This window comes from Canis lupus, chromosome 8 (assembly GCF_003254725.2).
Source record: "Canis lupus dingo isolate Sandy chromosome 8, ASM325472v2, whole genome shotgun sequence".
NCBI classification, from domain to species: domain Eukaryota; kingdom Metazoa; phylum Chordata; class Mammalia; order Carnivora; family Canidae; genus Canis; species Canis lupus.
Genome location: NC_064250.1, coordinates 51,927,038 through 51,948,096, shown reverse-complemented (window position 1 = coordinate 51,948,096; position 21,059 = coordinate 51,927,038). Strand labels below are relative to the sequence as shown.

General features: G+C 36.8%; 1 protein-coding gene across 20 annotated transcripts in view; it reads right to left on the bottom strand.

The window, feature by feature from the left end:
• The window catches only part of NRXN3 (neurexin 3), a 1,528,419-nt gene that overhangs the window by 553,672 nt on the left and 953,688 nt on the right, over positions 1-21,059 (bottom strand). The gene's annotated exons all lie outside the window — the stretch shown is intronic.

The window sequence follows — 21,059 nt, the reverse complement described above, 5'->3', positions numbered from 1 at the left end:
AGAGAAAGAGAAAGAGAAAGAGAAAGAGAAAGAGAAAGAAAGAGGCAGAGACACAGGCAGAGGAAGAAGCAGGCTCCATGCAGGGAGCCTGATGTGGGACTTGATTCCAGGTCTCCAGAATCAATGCCCTGGGCTGAAGGCGGTGCTAAACCGCTGAGCCACCCGGGCTGCCCTTACAGTTTTGTTTGTTTGTTTTGTTTTGTTTTTAAATTTTCCCTCTTGTTTTTGGGGAAAAAAAGAAAGAAAAGAAACACAAAGTTATTTCAAAGGTTTTCTAAGGTAGAACATAAATAACCAAGTCTCTCTAAATGTGAACTGAATTGGAATGTTCTATAGGCTCTTAGGACCAACTCCTGAATCAGATGAGATTTATATATGTGAACAACTACAGAGTATGAAGAAGACAGCGGATGAAGAGGGACCCCACTAGGGTATTTAGAACTTCCCAGCTCTCTCGCCCTGGACCCTAAGTCCTATCTCTCTTTTCATATCTAGCACTTTGCACATTGTTGACTCTTACTACATGTTTATTGGAGGGATGAATGTAGACAGTGAGTTAGGGATGAAAAAGAATTCCATCTAGAATAATGGTCTTAAAAGTCAAATCTCTAATTAGATTTCAAGGCAATAAAGATTGGTAGGCTACTATAAAAACTTGGTGCTATTCAGACTTACTGGTTAGTAAAATTGACTGACTTGTTTTTTTTTTTTTTTCCAGAGAAATTTAACAGAATTTATGTGACAGAATATTCATGAGGATTAATGGTTTCATTTTGGGAAGGTACTTTGAGATCCCTGGAGGAAACATGAAAAGATCTTAAGTAGTTTATCTTTAATGAACCACTATCGCAGTTATCTAAATAGAACTCTGTTTCAAATGTTAACAGTATTTATTTTGCTGCATATTAAATACTTACCCATGTATGACAACCATTATACGCAGCACATTATGTCAATGGTTCAGATTTTATACCACATACATAATTAAACTCTAGAAGAAAGCTTTAGAGTAGCAGAATGCAGGATCCTGTGCTGGGCTTGTGTATTTGCAGGATGCTAATGGAGAAAATTCCTTCCTGACCATCATAGGTAATCAGTTTATTCCCCGAAGCATGAGATCTGATTACCTTTATCTGTACTTCACACACATGCAGTTTATTGGATCTGTCATCCTAACTGAAAGAAATTTTGATGTGATACCCATGATTTCAAGAATTTCTCCAACTAGAAAGCAGGTGTAACTGAAAATGAGCAACCTGTAAGAGAACTGTAGAAGAGATGCACTCTAAGTTAATATTGATAGGTTCAACAGCCAAGAAAGATGAAGTATTTTTCCACAGCATTCAGAAGAGACAGAAAAAAAACTGTGTGGGACTGTGCAATTGATGTGGATTTTCAAACTTTTAAAAATAAAGTCCTCTTTTTAATATAATTTTGAGATGGCAAATACCCAAATATCAATTCACTTATCCAACATTTTGTGTTTTAATGATAATCTTAAAATGTCTTTTTAAAAAGGAAGATCAGATGAAAGAGGTGAGGATGGACAGAGAGGATAAAAACATGTGGCAAGGGGTAGTAATTACAGATTCTATAGGATACAAAGCTGACCAATTCACCTTTCAGAGCTATAGTCAGATGAACACCTGCTCTACTACAAGGTTCTTCCACCATGTGACGTTAGCCAACTAGCTGACAGGTGAGCACCAGACTATCTAGTGAAACAGTGAGACACTTTTATGCCAAAATTGACTGTTAAGTGGATAGTGAGGTAGGGCATATTGAGGATATTTTTTTTCTTCTTACTTATCAACTTAACTCTTTTTGCTACTGATTAAAGCTCCTACATTGGCTTTGACTGAAACCTATGAAAAACCAATGCTATCTCAATATTTTACATTTTGGAAACTAATTATATTAAGGGGTAAGTGGCAACTGGTCTATTCACATGACTAAGGTCATTTTAAAGACCTCTCTTAGCCTCAGGGTAAACATTTACCTAGTTCTTGGTTTTGGTGAAATAATGATGAGGAAAGCAGAGTCACAGAGAGTCAAGAGAGCCTGACGGTATGATCCAGGAATCAAATTGTGTGCTCTGGGTTTGGAACACCCTGCTTTGAAACAAGCACTACTTGAGTGACTGAAGAATTAGAACCAAAAGATATTTAAGAGTATTTTAAAATACAAATAAAATGGCTTGAATAAGCATAACTTACCATAAAATGGCTCTTGATAGTTTACAAAGCATTCAATATTTCTTGTATGCTAAGGAAGGGATAAAAGTCAAGGCAATTATGCTCTCCCCATTTTACAGAGAAGTAAAATGAGGCTCAAGAATACTGAACAATAGTGAGAGGTTGAATTATTCTGAGAAACTAATCTTCTGGTTCAAAGCTAAGAGTCCTTGTAGACTTTAGTGTCTTGACTGCATCTTTCACAGAGAAAGTGGGTAGCAGAGGAGAGAATTGCAAAGGTGTGTGCTCCATGAATCAAATTAATTAGGGCAATAATTCACCAAATAAGAAATTCCTTCTCATAGATCATGAAGGCCAGTGAACTTTCAATGGAATGGGTTTTGGGGCTGGAGCTGCTCTCACAGAAGATTTGAAATATAAACAAGACCAGAGAGCAATAATCAAGGTAGGTAGTTTCAAACTGTGTCCCTTGCTTTATGTAGCTAATTCACATGGGTGGAAGGCAGATTCATGTCTCACACCTATAGGAACATAATGACCATTGCTTCAAACTTCCTCACCAATCTCCAATGAATGGAATTGAGATGCTGTCCTAGAATCTTTGGCCAGAAAACTTTGTGGCTGTAAAGAGATAGGCAGGGTCCACTGGGGTTCTCAACTTCCAATAAAGGCAGGCATATGTCTGTGGCTTGGTTTTGTGAGGCAGCGATGCCCATATCAAACTTCTGTCTTACACTAGGCTCCTTTCTTCAGAATTGTGACCCAAGAAATCTGCCCTAAATTCCCTTTGGGAAAAAAAAAAAAAAGATGAAATATTTCTAGTCTATTGTGTGGTTTTCCCCCAGAGCCTTTTTCCTTTTCCAGATGCTAGTTTAAAATGCCCAGGCTCAAGTCCAGATACAAAGTGCAGCAGATTGCTTCATTTAGTTACTCTGAGCCTCATTACAGCTCACCTCTGGGTATGTAATCAGCCTTTTATTCACCTAACAGGACAATTCTTTAATAAGGTGCTCATTTAAAGAGTTTTCCCCACAGGATCCACCTCTCTGAGAGCTCCTGGGAGTGCTGATAGGAAGACGGTGCATGCTAAATATTCACTCATTGCAAACAAGATCCCCTCTGCCCTGGTCTTTAGCTATTCTGAAGGCTGGGTAGCTGCATAGGATCTCCACAGGCTTGTCACTGGCAGCACAAAGGAGGGAAAAGACAGAGACACACTAGGACAAGACGGACAGCTGGCAAATTATATCTAAGCAGGCTGCTGCCCACTGGGAAAGCCGTTCTGACTTCCTGGGGTAATCCATCTTCCTGACACATCCCCTTCCCAGGAATTAGTTTTCTCCAACATACTTTCTGCTCCTGACAACAGGATGGATCTGTCTTTACTCCTCCCTCCTACTGACAAGCTTAAAGAGTCACCCCTAGCCTACCTTCAGCACTTCACTTCTCTCATGACACTGCTATTTATCTATCACCCAATTTATTGATAATTATCAGAGACCTCAAGGAGTGTGGTGATTGAATAAAAGCGCCTGGCTAAAGTTGGCCATTTGTCCATCCAGCCTAATTTTATTTTATTTTTTTTTTCATCCAGCCTAATTTTAAATCAAATAAATAGGAAATAACCAAGCTAAGCTTCAAAACAGAATGGACTTTTCAACCTGAAGTAGCATCACTGATCGCTAAATTTTATTCTCATTTAACTACTTTAAAGACACAGGAACTTTATAAGAAATGCTTAATGGGTATTAGAGAATACAATGTCTTGGGTGACCGCTTAAGGAAAAAAAGAAATATTCTATATTTAAAGTGTTTATTCAAGCAACTGTCATGTCAATGGGGTAAAAGGAAAAAAAAAAAAACAAAAACAAAACAAAAAAACCTACCATGCTGGCAGTTAGATTAACCTGGATCCTAGTCCTGGCCAGGCTACTAAATATTTGAGATTTTAAATCTCTTTTATAACCTGTCTGGGATTCAGTTTGCTAATCTCTAAGAGAGTTGTAATAAATGATCTCCTTGCTCCTTTCGAGGGCTATCACTCCATCCAGGATCTCATTTCAAAAGTGATGTGCATGAAGAGTATGATATGCATGCCATGATTGCTCACTTCTAAACAAATTTAAAGGTGAACTTTATTAGCAAATGCATAATCCAGAAAGAAATACGGTACATTTACATTTCCAAATGTCTATCTACTTTTTGAAAGGGAGAGCTTTCAAAGCTTCCCAGGCTCAAAATCTAATTGTAAATCTCTTCTCTTTGGAGACCTGAGGCAGGCACCAGGTGCAAATCAGTCAGCTATAGCTAATGCATTTTGCTAATGAGCCCAAGGCACAAATATACCCTCTCTCTCCATATATATGTAGAAAGGACTCAAGCTATGTTGGATGTCTCTTTATTTTAATTCTCTTTGCCTACCAACTGCCTCTTCTAAGTCTTCTTTCAAGAGGCACAATCCAGTGTCCTCTGACGTGAGATGAGAAGCTATTTCTGGTGAAGCAGTTAGGCATTAACATTTGTCTTAGTCAAGTAGACACCAGAACATCAAATATTTTGTTGCTTAGTCATATCTATATTTAATGCAATTTTTTATATTTAACTAAGTTCCTCAAAATGATTATTAATAAATTATTTTTTTCAGATTTTAAAGGACCAATTATTTCATAGTCTTAAAAATAGTCTTCCGACTACTCATTTCTCCCCTCCCCACATCCAAGAATTCACATGCAGGAAGGTTTATCAGTGAGACTTAAAACAACTGAGACCTTAAAGGGATGTTCCACACTGTTAACACTTCAGGGAAGGCATTTGCTATCTCTCAAGAACTATCGAAGGTCTAGGAGATCACCACTATAAGCTCCATTGAGGAGATTCTCACTTAACAGGCAAACTAATTTGAAAAATGAAACATCAGGGCAGGCAAAGGAGTTTAAATCCATAGATCCTTCTGAAATATATATTTTCTTATTCCTTTAATGTGTGTATCCTGTTTCCTTTGACCTACTTAAATCATTATTTGAAAAATGTCCTTTCTGCTGCTTTGGGGGAAGATATTGGCAATGTGGTTAACTGTCACACAGGAGGTCAAGGCTGTTCTCACTATTTGGGATATTAAGTGAACAGACTCCTAAAAGGAAAAAAAAAGAAAAAAGAAAAACCAAAACCAAACCAAAAAAGCCAAAACACAAAGGCAGGCACCAGGAAGGGGACCTAACAAAACATATATTATCTTTAGTGGCCAGAACAGGATGGGCCACCAAGTTTATTCACTTTGGTTAAAATGAAACCCCTCGACATATATGAGGGGTTTTATATATATATATATATATATATATATATATATATATATATATATATACACAAATGCATACAGAGCTAACACAATTAATCCTGGGGTGGCATTTTCTTAATCGTACTCTTTCTAAGTAGAATTACTTAAAAGCTGAGCCATGGTCAAACGAGACTCAGGATATGGAACTCAGATAATAGAAAAGGTAAAAAAGATGGATAGATGCTAATATAAGGAGACAAAAATCTAAATAGGCAAGTGTTACCATTAAGGTTCCAGGGGAAGAGAAAACAGTCAAAACAAGTGTGTACTAAGGCAGTTCTCCCAACAGAGACCTTAAGCATTTGAATCACTAGTATATTTCCAGTGCCAAGAACAATGCCTAGTGCATAACAGGTGTTCAAAAATCATTACATGAGTAAATTCTCTTCAAATAAGTTTTTAAAATATATTTTGAATTATTTGATTTTGTTTGGATGTGAGAAGAGAAAGGATGCCAAAATATAACTAAAACCTGCATTGGAAAACTGGAAATGAATATGTGCCCACATTTGGTGGTAAAGTCACTAAAGGATTTTGAAACCCAAATAGGAGTCATTGTTTATCTGTAATGTACCTCTTAGGATATTTAAAAGGGGCAGAGAACTAGAAGACAATATATAAATTATATAACGAATTCATAGTTTGAAATCATTCAAATGGTAATCAGTTTGAATTAAGCAAAGAAAATTTAAGGTAAAAAAATAAGTTACCCTTTATTGGGATATACTGAATTTGGATGAAAAATCAGAAGAGAAACAAGAAGAACTTACACTTAATGTACTCAAAGTTAAGGCCAAAAAGAGTTCTGAACATAGGACACCAACAATTCTATATATTTCCTCCATGGACTATGTATAGAGTAACTTCTTCCCTGATAAGAAGCCAGTCCTATCAAAGATATGCCTGATGTTTTAAAAGTGAAATATTCTAATTAGTAGATTTAATTTTTAATTCTCAAGTAGTAAATTGATTTTAAAAAGACAGGCTTTTAAAAATACCATGCTTATAATTAACATTTGCTATATTTTGAGAAAGCTCTATTTCCCCCTCATTGTTTAGCTCCCCCTTCTACTCAGTCCTAATGGGGAGTCATGATACTCAGTAGCAGATTATCTGTGGTAGCCAAAATAATGGTGCCCCAAAGATGTCCATGTCTCAATCTCCAGAACCTGTGAACATGTTAAGTAATATAGCAAAAGGGAATTAAAGTTGCAGATGGAATTGAGGTTGCTGATCAGCTGACCTGGAGGAAGGGAAATTATCCTGGATTATCAGGTAGGATTGATCTAATCACACAAGTCTTTAAAATTGGATAAGGAGGTAAGGCCACCTAGGTGGCACAGTTGGTTGAATGTCTGTCAGTTTTGACTCAGGTTGTGATCTCAGGGTTATGAGATGGACCCCCAAGTCAGGCTCTGAGCTCAGTGAAGAGTCTGTTTAAGACTTTCTCTCTGCCCCCCCTCCTGGTGTGCTCTCTCGCTTTCTAAAATAATAAGTAAATAAATATTTAAAAATTGTATAAGGAGGCAAAAGAATGGGTCAGAAAGATTTGATGGGAGAAAGACCTGACCAGCTGTTGCTGGCTTTGAAGATGGAGGAAAGAGGCCATAAGCCAACAAATATAGTGGCTTCTAGGAGCTGGCAATGGTCTTCACCTTTCAGGCAGCAGAAAAACAGGGATCTCAATCCTACAACCACAAAAAACTGAATCCCGACAACATTTCAAATGAACAGCAAATGGATTTGCCCCTAAGGCCTCCAGAAAGGAACACAGTGTGTTGACACCTTGATTTCAATCCAGCACAACCGGTACTGGACTCCTCACCAGAAGAAATGAAATCTAATAGGTTTGTGTAGTCTTAAGCCATGCAAATTGTGGTGATTTGTTACAGCAGCAGTAGAAAACCAGAACATAACCCAGGATTCTACCACGAAAGATAAAGTAGGAAGAGAAGCCTGGAATAAACTTGTGTTAAATGTACAAGAGCTTATCTAGGAACAAGGAAAGAAGCTATGTAATCAGGGACAATTACTTCCTTTTTCAATGTAAAGGAAGATACTCGGGCTTTTGGTTATAACTTACTTCATGTTTAAGGGTTTATTGAACTCAAACCTATCTATCCCATCTTGGTCCATTAAAGTGACTTAGGTAATAATGAGCAGATGGAAATTGGCAGCAACACTGACATCTGGAATAGGTGATTGCCAAGAACTCTTTTGATGACTATTCCTCATTAGTCTCCCTGGTGTTTGGATCCCTGCCTCCATATCTGGCTTCCAAGATCTAGTTATGGCCACTCTACTTTGGTGACCTCTGTGGAAATCCCCCAGTAGCCAACAGGGTTCAGCAGCCTTCTTGCCGCCTGTGTTTCCTAGGACCGCCACAACAAAGTACCACAAACTGGGTGGTTTAAAACAATACAAATAAAATTTCTCACAGTTGTGGAAGCTAGCATTCTGAAATCAAAATGTCAGAAGGGCTATGCTCTCTCTCCAGCTTCTGATGGTTGCCAGCAAGTCCTGGAGTTCCTTGGCTTGTCTCTGCCTCTTTCCCATCTCTGCCTTCATCACCACATGGGCAACTTCCCTCTGTGAGTCTGTGTCTTCATATCATGTTCTCTTCTCTGTGAGTATCTGCTTCTGTGTCTATTTTCCTCTTACTATAAGGACACCAATTATACTGAGTTAAGAGTTCACCCCACTCCAATATGACCTTACTCGAACTAATTACATCTGCAATGATGCTATTTCCAAATAAGGCCACATTCTGAGGTTCTAGAAAAGACAAGGATTTTGAGGGGGCATTGTTCAATCTAGTATAACTCCTAACTCTAAATAGGTCCTAGATTTTTGGCATCTCCTTAAGCTCATGTGAGTGATTTCTTCCATTTACTATCAGCATGACCACTCAATACTACCCTGCCTGTCAAATAGTAAGAATGTGTTAAGTATCATCTGTGAGAAACTGAATTGAACCCACATTTATTTTCCTGCATTATAGTTCATTATTAAACTTACAAGTGATTTTATATATTCCCAAGTAATTCACACTGATTATCTCATCTGTGCCTTATATCGACAATGGCAGTGCAAATCTCATTATTTCTGTTTTATACAGTTAGTTAAGAACCGCATCAGGCTAAAGATGAGACTTCCTGACCTCTAGTTCCAATTTCCAGGTCTCCTTTTTATAATCATAATAGAAAAAAAATCACCCTTGTGTCTCCAAAAGACACAATCACCCTTGTGTTTAAAAAAGAGTGTTCCCAAGAGTTGAAAAGGGCATAGTGATGATCTATAGAATCTCTGATCATTGCCACATGGTATCTACATGTCCTCTCTAAGCTGTCCTATTGCTGATAAGTCCTTTCTTCTTTTTTTGTCCCCCTTAAGAATAAAATAAAATAGAAATACAGTACCAATATATAGTAAGACCATTGTCCCTGCTCTGTAACACATAGAACATACCTGAGCATAATCAAATCAAATGAGGTAATTTATTATTAAAAACACACGAAACAAAAATGCCACATGAAAAGTTCAAACAGATATGTTTGGCATGCCTCTGAGAGAAAATTCCTTGGTGTCCTAAAATAGTGTCTTCTTTAATCATCATCATGCATAATGCTAATAATCGGTGACTGGCTGGAGCAAAGTGCTAAATAGTGTGTAAACCACGGATTTTATTTTTCAAAGTGTCAGGGAGCTCTTTGTTCATTTCCATGATCTCAACTACTAATAGTGGGTCAGCATTGCCATTAGTTCACATGCATTTGGGTAAACACTATTCTTTTTTTTTTTAATAAAAAATGTGATTCAGTAACACTGTGTTCCTATCAAAAGTATTTAATTGCCCATAAAGATAAATCACTGCATCCCCATTAAGTTGTCAAAAAAATTTCTAAAAGGAAGACAATGGCAAATTTCTAACAGGAAAGACAAGAATAAAGAAATAGGATAGGAAAGTACTAAAAAAAAAAACTTAGAAATGTCCAGCAGAAACCTTACTTCAACAACCCAACCCAGATCATGAAGCAGTCATGTGGAGGAAAAAACAAATCCATAATATAGATTCAGCAGAGTAATGAATGATGTCCCCAGCTCCACGGTAGAGCTAAAGTAAACTTTTTACATATTTGGCTTCTGCCTTTCCTTCTCTTTAGAGAAGGCGAGTCTTCTCTAGAAGGTAGAGAATTGCGATGCGAGTCTCCTGGCATTTGCTGGATTTACTAAGGTTTCCTAGTCCCTTCATTTTATTTCACTGGAATTATTATGAAAGTACAGGTCCATTTTCTACCTCATATAAAAACAGGAAAATTAAAGATAATGTGCTCTCTAAATAAGATTACTAAGCTTTAGTTATTCCTTTGTCTAATAAAAAATATGAGGGAGATTTCATAAGAATAAGACAAGCCAAAGATGATAGAAAGAAAACTTTTTGCAAAAGGCGTATCTGATAAAGAACTGTTATCCCAAAATACAAAGGCATCTGAAAACTTAATAATTAAGAAAGTAAACAACTCAATGAAAAAAAGGAGCAAAGGATCTGAACAGACATCTCACCAAAGAAAATATGCAGATGGAATATAAGCATATGAAAAAATGTTCAATGTTACATGTCATCAGGGAATTGCAAATTAAAACGAGATACTACCACATACCCATTAGAATGGCCAAAATATAGAACACTGACAATAAAGCCAAATGCTGGTGAGGATGTAGAGCAACAGTTCTCATCCATTGCTGGTGAGAATGAAAAATGGTACAGCCACTTTGGAAGACAGTTTGGCAATTTCTTACAAAACTACACAAATTCTTACCACACAACCCAAAGAACTCCACTCCTTGATATTTATCCAAGTAAGCTGAAAACACCTATGTCCACATGGGTATTTACAGCAGCTTTATTCATAATTGTCCTAACGTAGATGAAAACAAGACGCCCTTCAGTAGATGAATGGATGAACAAATAGGTACACTTCAACAACACAATATTGTTCAGCACCAAAAAAAAAAAAAATGAGCTATCAAGTCATAGAAAGACATGGAGGAAATTTAAATGTATATTGCTAAGTGAAAGAAGCCAATATGAAAAGGCTACATCCTGTATGATGTCAACTATATGACATTCTGGAAGGGATAAAACTATGAAGACAGTAAAAAAGATCAGTAGTTCCCAGAGGAAGGGACAGGATGATAAATAGGAGAAACACTGGATTTTGGGGCCAGCGAAACTACTCTGTATAATACTATAATGATGGATACATGCCATTATACATTTGTCAAAGTCCATAGAATGCACAATACCAAGGATGAACCCTAATGTAAACCATGGACTTTGGGTGATAATGATGTGTCAATACAGCTCCATAATTTGTAAGAAATGTACCACTCTGGTGAGGGATGCTGACCATAGAGGAGGTTGTTATGTCTGTGAGAACAGGGAGTATATGAAAAATCTGTATTTTCTGCTCAATTTCGCTATAAAGCAAAAAGTTCTTTAAAAAATAAAGTCTGTTGAAGGAGGGTGGGAGATAATGGACAAAATATCATCTCTACCTATGAAGCCTCTCTTTAAAGTCCTTCATATGCTAACAGATGATTTCATGATGCAGGCAGCATCCTCTAAACTGGAAAGTAGTATCTTAATCTCAGTTTACAGGTGTGAAACTAAGAAAGAAAGATGACAAGTAGTTTTCTAATTAAAAAATGAAAGAGGTATTTAGGTGGAGAACTGTAACCTATGTTTCAATGCAGACCCATTGTCTTAATCATAAACTAGTCCTCAGTCCTGTGACCTATAAAATAGCTTCTTACAAGTATCCTGATATATAAAACAGTGAGCATTTGTAGTGATCTTCAAATGAATGCTGCTCAAATTTAGCATTCTTAAGACAGGTATTTATCCTGTTTGTGTATACTTGTCCCCATTTTGAGGGGAAAATAATTCTGTCTGTATAGGATAATGAACCAATTTTGAGTTAAAGTGGTACCTAATATAACATAGAACCACACAATTCAATGATAGAACTCTGTAAAATTTGATAATTTATTCCCTTGCTTAAAATTTTATAAATGCTCACCATTGGACTTCCAACAAACATGAAGCCCTTTCCCCAGCTTACCTATCCAAGCCCCTGTCTACTGTCCAGCCTATTCTCACTCTCCCCATTGCTGTTTGCATCCAGGCTTGCTGCCTTTTTCTGGTTTTCAAACAAGTCAACCCTACTTTTTCCATGAGGCTTTTTCATTAACAATTCCTTTGACCCAGACGTGATTTTCTAGTTCTCACAGAACTGTCTTTTTTCATTTGGGTCTTGAGCTTTTCCTATTTACACAACCTAAAAGATCTCTCAATCATACTCTTTTGCTTTATCCTATTTTATCCCAGCTTCTAGTAGAAACTGATATTCTGTTCCTCTTTTCAACTTACTTATTGCTTCTCTCCCTCAAGAGAATACAAAGTATGGTTGTCTCACTCAACACTAAATACTCTGTGTTCAGAACACAATCTGAGAATAGTCATGTGCTTGGTAATGGCTTGCCAAATAAAAGAATAGGTGATTTTAATCCCTACAGCCATTTTGGGACACAGATATTCTATTTTCTCCCAACATATGGACATGCAATGAGATAGAAACATTGTTGAGGGTCACTCAGCTATATAACAGGATCAGAGGCAGGATTTGAACCCAGATCTGTCTGACTTCATGGTGGATCTGCATAGCAGACTGACACAGCAATCAGTAAAATGAATGTGAGGGGATGGCTTTTGGTTCCAGGTTATAGAATAGCCCAATACCTAGTTGAAAAAAAAAAAGGAGAAACTTATCCCAAATAAAAATAGGATAACTATAGGGTTGATATTTTAAGGGTTCAATGATAGCATCAAGGAAACAAGTTCTTTTGCTTTACATATTGGCATGTGGGCTTTGTCCACATGTTGGATATGAAATCCCACAGAATCTGCCGTGGGATAATCTGTAGAATAGTGAAGAAGCAAATGAAGTGTCTGCTTATGAATATATATATATATATATATATATATATATATATATATGAATTCACTAAGACCACTAAGCAATATAATTAAAGATTTTTCTTCTATGCACTCTTCAAAAAGTTTAGGACAATAGTTCTCAAGACTGGCTGCACCTTAGTATTACCTAGGAAGCTTTTAAATTTTGACAACTCAGGTTCACACCTCATACAACTAAATCAAATTTTCTGGAGGAGGAGTCTGTGCATCAGAGTTTCTTGAGGTTTTATTTTTTTAATTCTGTAGATGATTCTTCTGAACAGCAAGAGTTGAGGACCACCAGAACTTCATGTGTATGCTACCTTGACATAAGTATTTCTACTTCTTAATTATCCATTAATTTCACTTCTTGCTTGTTCCCATTTGTTTCTTACTTTCCATTCTCTGATGTTTTTCCTATAATATCTATTAAGGAATGGTTATTGTTAAATGAGCTATACAAATGAAAAAACTAATGTCAACTACTTCCCATATATTATCTTAGAGCATTTCTAGAAAGGTGGGAAAAGGCAGTATTTCAAATATAGAGCACTTTAAAATGATCCATCCTATGTTAACATGAGGAAGTGCCTGATACACTTCTCAAACAAATATTATAAAGATACAAACACCTCATTCTTTTCCAAAATGACCAAATAACGTCTGCAGAAAATTGTATTTTTCAAAGACAGCAATAACAACATATCTGTCCCATCCAACATGCTCTTTTTCAATGTGACTTTGCCTCTCTCTCATCAACAAGTAGAGTCTAATTCTTTCCCCTTTAATCTGGGTTGGCTTGAGTGACTCATTTGTAACCAATGAAATGTTGTGAGAGAGTCACTGTGTGCTTCTGAGACAAGGTCAGAATAAGCAATGAAGTTTCCACTTGGATTTTTGGAACATTCCTTCTCCAGAAGCTTGCTCTTAGGATATTTTCTCTCAGAAAACTAAATCCTGTGAATGAGAAGCCTGAGCTACATGAAAAGGCCATCTTAAGAGCCCCAGCTCAGTTTAGCCTTCAACTTATCCAGGCTCCAAATATCATTAAAGACGCTTCCAGATAATTCCAAGTCCCAAGCATGAGAATCATCCCTGACTCCTCAAGTCTTCCCACTTGAGATTCCTGTTACCAGGAAGCAGAGATAAACCATCCCCATAGTGCCCTCTCCAAATCCCTGCCCCACAGAATCTGTGAAATCATACAATAATTGTTACTTATAAGCTACTGCATTGGGGATTGTTACACAGCAATTAATAATCAGAACAATCTCAAGACATTCACATCAGAAAAAGCACCGAGAAAACAACTCTTTGTTTCCTTCTTTTACTGTATTGGCCTTCCAACTTCACACAATGTTTTGTTTTGTTTTGTTTTAACATTTACTACTAAAACTTGCACCATTCTCACTCCTTTATATACACACATGCAAAAACAAAAAACAAAAAACAAAAAAACAACAAAAAAAAAAACCACACACACAACCCCATTCTCCATCTCTATTATTTCTAAGAGTTGTTGCATATATTTAATAGTTTAACAAATATTATTTGAGTAGGGATACATATATAGAGAGTGAATGCTGAAATGGACCATCAATATTGTGGTCCTCTAGGACCTATTGTGTCCTCTAGGAAAGGTAGCTCTCTCTACCATCCAAAAAAATGGGACTGCCTTGTTTCATATGCTGGTGGAAGACTTTCCAGATGACCAAAGAACTGTCCTCACAACCAGCCACCTCTTCTGTACATGTGCTTTGAGATAGCAACACTCAAAAAACAACAATGTAAGGAACTCATTCCTTTATTTCATAATCAAAAAGTGATTTTTTTAAAACTGAGAGCTTCAGGAAAAATAGATATTTTGACTGAGTCCAGCACAGGATATGTGTAGTTGTGAGGATACCAAGTTTAACAATAAAGCTCTTTCATTTTAGCATGTTTTTTTTATGAAATTAATTGACTTGGAAGGGAATAAAAACACATCTTTATGCTTGATCCCTTAAAACCAAATAGCATAATGTTCCAAGAATGTAAATGCTACATGGTCCCATGAGTACATTATGGCAGTCACAAGAGCCGGTCTCTCCTGGCCAGTCTTTCAGGCCTGACACACCAAGTCAAGGAGCTGGGACAGGAATATTGATGCCTTCAGGGAAGTTCTCAACCTCTGTCACATGGGTTCTGAAATGTACTACCATGGTAAGGATTTCCTTTTAAGTGCTTCTTCTTGCTTTTCATTGATTCTTTAATTTATGATCTGGTATATTAAGAATATTATATTTACAAAATTACATTATACTTCTACTAGGTTATATTTGACTTTATACATTTATGTTGATTCTATGAACCTGACACATTTCTCCTAACATAAAAGCAAAACTATTTTTAAAATGTACAGAAAAAGAAATCTAGGGTATGTTAACTTTATATACAATTTCTTGAAATCTAATTAATAAGGCCCATTCACAGATTACTTGCATACTGTATAGTTAACATACAAAGCCACCTACAGAGGCATGTACTTCTACCATCTATTTAGTTCTCTTCTTTTTAGGTACACTCATAGAATTGTAAAAACAGAGAGAAAATGGAGGTGGAGGAGGAAAACAGAGTAGTCACTGAGATAATGCTCTTGTAGAATCTTTTTAGAACCACAAATTCTGGTAGTTGCTATAAAAATATACTTGCAATGTGAAAAATTATACATAAAAAATTGTCACTTGAACTAAAAAGACAATTTACCCAAGCGACAAGATAGGTTTGCCAACTAATTACAAAATTGTGATGAAAGTGATCAAGTCCAATTCTCTCCAAAGTATATCCAATGAAGTATTCATCCCTAATTGCTCCTATAAAAAGGCATCCTGAGGTCAAATAAAGTTAAAAAAATGTTGTATGCTATATGTCCCTCATAGAGAGATTCATAAATTGTGTGACTTGTTTAAGTCTCTGAGTAGGTCTGCAGGAAAAAGACTTACTTAGTTTTCTTTCCCCCAGCATTCTGCACACTTATTTGAGCACAAAGCCATTTGTCTGTGTGTGTATGTGTGTTCTTTTGAGGGGGATATGGGAAGACAAGTAAACTATCTATTATACCCACATAGTGAAAAAGAGCTGGTCTCATTTATAACAACAGGTACAAAGCATCGTTATTAACAGACTCAATTTCCTATAAAGGACTTCCTAGAAGCAGATGGGAAGAGGGAGGAAGAGGCAGTGGTTGAAATTTTTTGAGATCCTTCTCATTTAGATTTTTGTAACACCTTCATCCATCTTCCCTGTCCCTTTTCCCCCAGGCAAGTTAATGGATTAACCTAAGAACATAAAGTATCAGAGGCCAAAACTCTGCACCTGAGAATACATTGTAGCTTCACATGTACAGAGGAATAAATCATTTCACGGTCTTTCTCCAATGAAGCCAGGAAAGAAAAATCACAGACAGGGGGATTTGTCCTTTAGATGGTTATTACCCATAGCAGGTGGCGGAAATGCCAACAGTAAAAACTGCACTTTGGCAACCAAAGCTACAGCCCAAACACAATGATGTTCACAGGGGCTCTGTCTGTTTTCCTGGCTGCTGAGATGCAATATTAACATCCAAATAGTCGCAGACAAATTATTGTGCTTGTTTCTTTTGCTACAGATTCCCGAACATGCACAGAAAGTTGTCCTTCACGCCGAGATTGGAAAAAGAAAAAGTAGAATGAAGGAAAAAGAAAAAATACCAGAAACAACAGCAACAACAATAAAACAAGACAAAACAAAATTGTCTCTTGACAAATCAACCTGCAAATGTTTTAATTCTTTTAATGCTCAGAGCAACACCAGGGAAAATTACATCGTTAATATAATAACAGAGGGAGAAGCATTTTAGCTGAAGATCTTTAAAAGTTATTTATCTAGTTTGGGATTATATTGATGGAGTTTATAAAAAAATCTTATGGTTTTGGGATTCAGATTGGCTTGAAAGTGATCAAAAAAAGAATTGTGAAGGATTCCTCTGGTATAGCCATTTAAATTCAGCTATCATACAAGACAAAGACTCAGTGAAAGAAGACTGTAGAAGCGATATGGCATGAAACTCACAAGGACAGGTTTAAGTCAGATGGAACTGGATTCAAATTTAAACTCCACCACTTAAGAGCTATTTGACTTTGTGAAATGTACTTAATCTTTGGGATCTCACTGGCAGCATGGAATAAAAATAACTGTTTCGATGTGTTATTAGATTTATTTTTTAAAGGTTTGTTTATTTGTTTGAGACCAACAGAGATAAAGAGACAGAGAGAAAGAGAGAGAGAGAGCATGAGCAGGTGGAGGGGCAGAGGGAGAGGGAGAGAGAGAATCTCAAGAAGAGTCCCTGTTAAGTACAGAGCCCAAAATGGGGCTCACTCTGGGGCTTGATTTCATAACCCCAAGATCATGACCTGATCTGAAATCAAGAGTCTGATGCTTAACTGACTGAGCCACCAGGTGGCCCTTACTGTGTTATTAGATTTAAATCATATAAGGAATACAAAGCATCCAGTTTGGTATCTGGTGCATAATGGATGTGTTATAAATGCTACCACAATGATCATCATCATTATCTTAGAGTTGGAATATGCCAGTGATCCTTTCCTTAACTCCAGATAAGTAAGTGTATATCCCTTCCCAATGAAAACAACATAACATTGCAAACTTGATATGTCACTCATTTTTGAGAGATCTGGGCTTCCTTAGAAAACCAGGGAAGTCAGTAGGCATTCCTTCCAATACGGCAAATAATATTCTCATAAATTCAAGCCAGTTAAATCCCCACTGAAGCAATTTCTACTGCCCACACTCAGGAGTTCAACTTAGATATAAGCAAGAAAAAGCCAGTCACACAGATTCTTAATGCTTGAAGGAATTACTCAGGACACAATAGATCCCAATTGGGTTTCTTGATAGGTAGGACAGACATTGATTATCTTGTTCACTTATTTAACATTTTTTGAAATGCTTCCCATGTATGCCATTGTGTAAATACTGAATATACCACGGGGAACCATGTAGATTCTGTACCTGTCCTAGTAAAACAAACATATTCTTACAGTTAAGGTACATGGTAAATTGTTAAGATGCTTGCTCTCAAAATAGTATCTCTTAGGATACCCTTTATTGAACAAAATAATTTTAAGAGAAGTTGGCATTAGAATCTTTAATAGTTTTGCAAATGCTTTATCCACGACAGAGAGGGACTGAGAACATGATTAAAATAGCTACTCAAGAGATGACTGGGTGGCTCAGCTGTTGAACATCTGCCTTTGTCTCGAATAGTGATCTGGTCCGGGGATAGAGTACTGCGTCAGGGGTCCCTGCAGGGAGCCTAATTCTCCCTTTGCCTGTGTCTCTGCCTCTCTCTGTCTCTCATGAATAAATAAATAAAATCTTAAAAAAAAAAATCGCTACCCAAAGGCACAGCCCTTAAGGAAGCAAAGAGAAAACTATAGCCAAACTTATCCAGAACAAAAGCCTTAGGTCATTAAGCAGTAACTCATATTACCCAAGGGGAAATAAATTTACATTTGTAACCAAAGAGCCAATGCTAGTGATGCTTTAATAATTGGTTCTCCCCTTCTTATCTTTGTCTACAAGACTAAGACAGGGTCAACAAAGGACATTTTGTCCCGTGTGCATATTTTGTCCCTCAACACTGCTGTATTGCAGACTTACAAGTTGTGCATGAATAGTGAATAGTGAACTTAGGGATTTAACAGGACCAGTATTCATTCATGTACTTATTCATTCATTCACAGCAAATATGGATATCATCCATGTTTCAAGCACTATTCTAGTGCCCGAGGATAAAATGACTAGTATAGGAAAGGTCTCTTGACTCCTAGAAGCTTGTGACATAATGTGGAAAGAGGCAATAAAGTAATTAACAAATAGTGGTAATCACTAAAAAAATAAGAGTAATGAGATAGAATGACTGTCGGTTGAGGAGACTATTTTAGATAGGATGGCAGGAAAAGATTCTCTGTAAAGTGGCTTTGGAACTGAGACCTCAATGGTAACTGGGAATGAAAGTCTCTCAGATACCAGGAGTTTTACTTATTCCTTGAGAAATTTAGAACACTGCACCCCCTGTGACTTTTAGAGATGTTTCCTTAATACATACATGGCTGGGTATTAGACAGACTGAAACATAACCTTGATTCCTTTTTCTGAGGAAACAGGTAATTGGACATCTGTTTCTTGATAAAGACTGCTAGGCAGCCAAAAAAGAACCCACAGGTTGTTGTCATTTGCAATTCATTTTCTTTAAATTTTTTAATAAAAATCTTACTATGTTTTTGGTAGAAATACAAACTGTGGCAACATTCCTGGGAGGAAATCTGGCAAAATGTGCTAAAAACTTTAAAATATGCACTTTTATACTGGCAAAGTACATTTCTACTTCTGAAAACATATCCTAAGACAATTACAAACATTTTATACCAATTAATTGATTCATAAACATTTGGGGGGATGTGAAGATGAAATAAAACCCAATATTCTTCACTCAAAAATGATTCTTGATAAAGATTTCAATGCTCTCAATGTAAAATCTTGAGTTGAACTCTTTGGGCCAAGGGAAAAATTAAAGAGCACTGATATTATTGGCCCAGATTTAGGGGGGAAAAATCTAGGTGGCAGAGAGTCTAATATATATTGATTCTTTAATTCATCTCTTATGCCCATTTCCAGAAATCTAGGAACTGTTCTAGATGGGATTAGGTAACCCTACCCAGAAATCCCCGCCCCTCCCCTCCAGAAAGTTACTTTTGCTGCCAGAACTGTTTAAATTTTGTTTGAGTCATGGGTTCTGATTCTTACAGAATTATTCATTCTAATTAATTAAAATAGTTTCCTTTGGGGAGGACTTAAAATGCTGTCTACTTTTCTACTAAAGTGACGGCATGTGTCCTCCATCATGTGTGCCTTCACCTTTATGCTGCCTCCTTTTTATGCCTTTTGGGAAAGTTGCTGAACTTCTCAGATTCCTTGTCTAAAATACTGGAATATTGTTACCTACCTCACAAAGTGGTTATTAAGATTAAATATGCTAATATTTTTTAAAAGTTCCTAGATCAATGCTTTTTACTATGTTAAATAAAATTTAAAATACATACCTTATAAAACCTCTAGATCTGCTTCTTGATTATTGATTATCAATTATCTCAATTCTTAAGATTAACTCTCAATTGAATTATCTTCTAGGAAGGATTCCAGCTTCTTAAGATATCTTCCCCCATCTTTGTTTCTTCTTTTTAAACAATGTCTGTATATATCAACAAACCCACAGATTTCCAAGTACAACCTGCAGAACCTTCCCTTTATACATATGCAACCACCCTGGTCCACTCTAAGCAGGATCTTTAGTGGCTCCCTGGTGCAGGGGGAGCAAACCACACAAATAAAAGAAGGAAGTTAATAGGGTAAACCTGTATGGTGATTTCACTTTTGGCATAAGCTCATCTTCAGAATGGTCTCCTTATTAGTATTCCTAGCTTCATTCAACCCCATCTAGTCACTGCGCAGATTCTGAATCCTGCTGCAAAAACCCTATCTTTATACCAGTTATTGATATCAAGTCCCCAAAAGAGACAGTCTCATTTTCTTTTGAAATGTTTCTATTCTTCAATCTCTTTTGCACAAATTTTCATTCATGTATACTTTGTTTTTCTCTACAATCTAACTTAGTATTTCTCAAAGAGAAGTCTGTGGACTGGCTGTGGTCAGGGTCACAAAAAGGGATGGGGATTGTGAGGGGCTAAGATTCCTGAGCTCTATTCTGGACCTACTGAATCTGAATATAGTCCTTAGGAATATGCATTCGTAAAAGAACCTCAGGTGAAACTAATACACACAAAATACTGAGAACCATAGTCCAAGGAACCGATAGCAATGGACACAGGACAGGGACTGGTAAACTGTGTCCCACTGACACTGGCAGTCAGGTATTGGCAAATACCTTCCAAAGTCAAAGGGGTGTGTGAGCTGCCTCAGAGGCAAGAGGGCCAAGAAGCCGCTGTGAATTGACAGTGTGGTGGAGGATATTTCTACTCTGAGTGGGAAAGGCTACAGAAAGCTAATGCTTATAATTCAATCTGCTAGAGAAAAGGAATTAATGTTTTGCTTTTAATTTTATCCTAAAAATGTAAATGAATTTAATAGTAGTAATGTACACTGACACTTGTACATTAATCTCCCAGTCACATACATTGTGTTCTGCCTTTCTAATTAGATAATAAAGTTATTAATTATGCCTAATATTTGTATGTTCACCTATTAAAATTAACTGGAAACCAAATTTTTCAATGATCCAAAAAAAGAAAAACAAACAAAAAAGGAAGCACTCCTATCAGCTAAACATGGCTAACAACCCAGAAGGCAGCAGTGGGATATCAATGACAATAACTCAGGAAACGGGCAGGAGAGGCAGAGTTGTTACAGCAGAAGGTGATAAGAGTAAACACTGCGAGAGCATGTATGGCTTTCC